Raw genomic sequence first — 4,541 nt, 5'->3', positions numbered from 1 at the left:
CCCTTAGAGCCAAAATATTTACTATCAGGCCCTGTATAGAAAAGTTTGCTCACCTCCGACTAGACTCCTTAACTGGTTTCTCTGGCACCTTCTGCTGGCTCTGGGCTCAGCGTGAGTGTCACCTCCCAAGATGGGCTTGCCTGAGGTCGGCCTGGTCCACAGCCAGCCCTGTCCATGTTCCTGATCGCCTGCCCTCCATCTACCCCATCACGGTGCTTCTTTCCGTGCTGGAATGGCCACCAAACTCAGGGCCAAAGATTGAGTTGAATACAGGAATACTGGATGCCAGAAGCAGGACAGGTTCTGGGAACATCTGGGCCACACCTTGTACTACAGGTAGCCTGTTTCCGAGGCTGGGAATGGGGGATAACGGAGGTACCCACTTCCTTTGAGGCTAAAAGGAGATAATCCACACTAGTCACATTATCACAGTAACTATTGCGTTGTCACTACTGGTTAGTCTAACTCCGTTTCCTGACCGAGCTGGTGGCCAAGGTGCAGAGAGAGGGCTGGTGTGTCTCATTCCTACAGCAAAGTGAGTCAGTAGCTGGGACAGAAACAGCCTGGATGCTCTGCTGCGTTCCAGACCTTCTGACCCATGCTGCCAACAGGGGTGGGGGGATCCCCTGGAGCCTCTAGGAACCAAAGGAGCTACGAACATTTAAAAATAGGAAAAACTGGGGGCACCTGTGTGGCTCAGTGGTTGTGCACCTGCCTTCAGCTCAGGGTGTGATCCCAGGGTCCTGGGATCGAGTCCCACATCGGGCTCCCTGCAGGGAGCCTGCTTCTCCCTCTGCCTGTGTCTCTGCCTCCTCCGTGTGTCTCTCATGAATAAAAAAAATCTTAAAAAAAAAAAAAAAAGGAAAACCCAGGAATAATGAACGAAGTTCAGGATACAATATTTATACATTTCTGTTTTGAAGAAAAAGGACTGTGCAAAAATATTAGAATAAAAATATGTAATATACAGATTTCATTCTCTTCTTTAAATATGCAAAGACCTCTGTTTTAAGCAGCCACAAAGCTAATAGTGCAGTGTTATTTCAAGTTTATCTTTTCCTCCTGTGGCAGTAACACCTGGATAAATTCATTCCTAGGTAGCCTGGAGCCAACGGGGGCTGGGGGTGCTTGTCAGCCTGTTCTACAGTCTCCAAAGAAAGCAGAAATGTTGAAAAAAGGCAGTTGTAACTTGGAGCAAAAATCGACCTAATTATTTGTGATTATATGTCATGTTTTTAAAGGCGAGCCCTTCAATACGCCAATTGTGCGATTTTTTTTTTTTACAGAGCAAATTGCATTGTTCTTGCAACATTTCTTCATTTCTAGCTACAAACCAACATTCTTTCCTTCCTGTTTAAATTATATTAATCAAAATAAAAGAGCAGCCAGACATTTGGTTTGTCCCTCAATGCCTTTTATGACTCTTTACAAAGTAAAATAATCTTAGAAAGTTTTTGATCTTTTCCTCCTTAAAAGCACACTCAATGACCCTTCCCACCAAATACAGAAAATATCATAAAGAAGGAATACTGATTTTTATTGAATCTACTATGTGCAAGGCTTCCCATCTGCTGGCTGATTTTAAAATAATTTTATTTATTTATTCATGAGAGACACAGAGAGAGAGGCAGAGACATAGGCAGAGGGAGAAGCAGGCTCCCTGTGGGGAACCCGATGAGGGACTTGATCCCGGGATCACCCCCTGAGCTGAAGGCAGACTCTCAACCTCTAAGCCACCCAGGTGCCCCTGCTGGCTGATTTAATCTTTAAAACAACATCATGAGATAGGTTTCAGTGCCCCCGTCTCATTGTGGGTAAGGAAACGGAGGCACTGGGAGGTGAAGCACTTTACTGTGGGTTTGAGTCAGAGGGCTGACTGGCTTTCTGTCTAAGTATGTTTGTCTTCTGAGTTCACAGTGGTAGCAGCACTGTAACTGAGAGCATGGACTAGAGCCAGGAGCCTGCTGTACTCCACGCCTGCTGCTGACCAGCTCTGTTAACTTGGAGCCAAGTGTGGAATCTAAGACTCAATTCTCATGTGTGTAAAAGAGGCATCAGTATAATAATATCTCCCCTTAGGGTAGGTTCTTACAATGCTTCCTTCATGGCCAGGTGGGCTTGCTTCATCCCTGAGCCTGGCTCAGGCCCCTTTCCTGGCCTCTGCTTGCTCCTGGAGGACCCCAGGACTTCCCACAGCAGACCCACATTCCACCTGATTTCCAGTAAGTGTTCCTTGATGGGCTCTCTCTCGCCCTTCTTCCTTCTCAACACTCTCAGTGTGTCTACTAGGAAGAAAGGAGACAGAAAAAGGAACGAGAGTAAATAGAGAACACGTAATTGGCCACAGCAGCTCTGGCTTTTAGGAGAGACACACAGTTTCTTTTTGGAATCATCTTTTACGTAGCAAAACACAGGGATGCAGCATTGAATCGCTGAAAAGCTAGCCCCAGGCAAACAGAACCAAGTTGTTCTGCACACATAAAGTGAGAATGTTAGTTTTTGCAGGATTAGCTATATGAAGGAAGGAAGGAAGGGTCTGGGAGGGAGGGGGGAGCCCAGAAAGATGAGGCAATGGGCTTAGTGGGGAGTAGAGGGATGATGCTGTAACCATGATTGAGAGATTTGTTTCAAAACAAGAGTCTAATATCCACTTTTGGGCATAGTCTGAAGATTAACCCACAAATCTCCCCAAACCCTCAAACTTCACTCCAGACAAGCCCCCAAAGTCTGTCACCTGCAGCCCAATGGTGAAGACATCCAAGCAGTGCCCAGTGTGAGGTGGAGTGATAGATATGGAATAAGAATGAGAGATGTGAGAGAGCATCCATAAACCAAACTAGATCAGTAGATGCTGCAGCTCTGGAGTAAGGGGGGATGATGATGAGAAGTGTGAGACCCCACTGAAGTCTCTGGAGAGACAGTGAAAGGTGACATAGAGATGGTGAGAGTCAGGCTAAATTAAATCAGGTCTAAAGGATAGAGTTCCCCCACTGATGTATAGAGTACAGCAAATGCAGGGTATTTCATGATGAACCAGACAGAATTATCAAATTATGAGCAGAGTCTATTATTTTTCTACAGGATAGGCTAAATTTGTGTGTGCCTTCCAAGATGAAGGTTTACTGTGATTGTCCATGACCCCCAAGGGTTAGAGGATCAGTAGAAATGAGACATTAAGATATTTAACCCAATACAATCCAACTGAGCAGGCAGTGAAGTGAACATGGCTTCTTGGTGTCCTTGGTTGGTAGGTGATGAGGCCACTGTCAGGGGGAGGAATCATCAGGTCAGAGTTCCTGAGATTCCAGCTTTTTTGGCCCTCCAAGCCCAGAGGCCTATGTCATCAGCACCTCAACCAATGAACCTGCTGTGTAAGTACTGTGTCATCTTGACCAGTTTCCAAAAGCTGAGTTTGTGCAAAGAGCTCTTCCATATTGAAATGTTCAGTTTAATAGCTTCAAGTTTCAACTCTGAATGGTAATTGTAGTAAAGTATTTGTGAGAGCATTTTCTTGGAAAATACGTCACTAAATTTTGTAAATGGTATTTTCCATAGTAGGTTCACCTGCCAATACTAGGAGGATCCACTCACTGACAGTGATTTCACTGGACCAATTCACATGAACTTCTCTGGTGTAAAGAGCTGGGGAAGAATCTTTTAGAATTAGCATTCCTCTAAAGGTATTTCCCCTTTGTAAAAAAAAAAAAAAAAAGCTGTGTGAGCAAAATACAACAACACTAACAAAGCAACTTTAAAATCAGGGCAAGGTTGTGATAGTGGCATGGTTTTCTGGGATCTTCAAACACAAGCAGAGTAACTAAGATAGAAGAAGAGAAATAGTATATAAAGTGAAAACATAAAAAGAAAATCATAGAAGAAAAAGATCTAAAGGAATCAAGCAATAGCAATGGATACAGAGGAGAGGTAAAGATGATCCAACATATGCATAATAGCACCCTCAACAAGAAGAAAGTAAAAGTAAGGCAGTAGAGAGGAACAAATAAAAACAACTATTAAAGAAAAACTTTCCTGAAAACATATACACACACTAACTTGAACCTGTCTGTTTAAAGGGAACATGCTGTGTCTGGACCAGAATAGTCAACTGCAAGACACAGTCTATTAAAGTTATTAGACTTCATAAAATAGAAATCCTTTTGGCATAAGGTAAAACCGCCAAGTAACTTGCAAGGTAATACATCTTCACAGAACACTGTAAGGTTAAAACACAATGGAAAAGATGAAATAACATAATACAGATACCCAAGAAAGGAAATGTGAGCCATTTTTTTTTAATTTAGCCAAAGTGACCGTCAAGTATAAAGGCTACAAACCATGGTGAAGTTGAGGTAATCAGGGAATAATGCTCCTGTGGGCCCTTCCTGAGTAATGTACTAACCAATATGCTTCAGACAATCAAGAAAATCTGAGAGAAGCTTTTCCTAAGAACAACTGATGAGCACTGAACATATTTAATGGTAGAATGAAGAGCAGTGGGCACAGTGTGAAAAATACTATGTATTTGTCACATCCTCTGATAA

This window comes from Vulpes lagopus, chromosome 6 (assembly GCF_018345385.1).
Source record: "Vulpes lagopus strain Blue_001 chromosome 6, ASM1834538v1, whole genome shotgun sequence".
NCBI lineage: Eukaryota > Metazoa > Chordata > Mammalia > Carnivora > Canidae > Vulpes > Vulpes lagopus.
The sequence above is the reverse complement of the archived record's forward strand: the minus strand, read 5'-3'. Positions refer to the sequence as shown.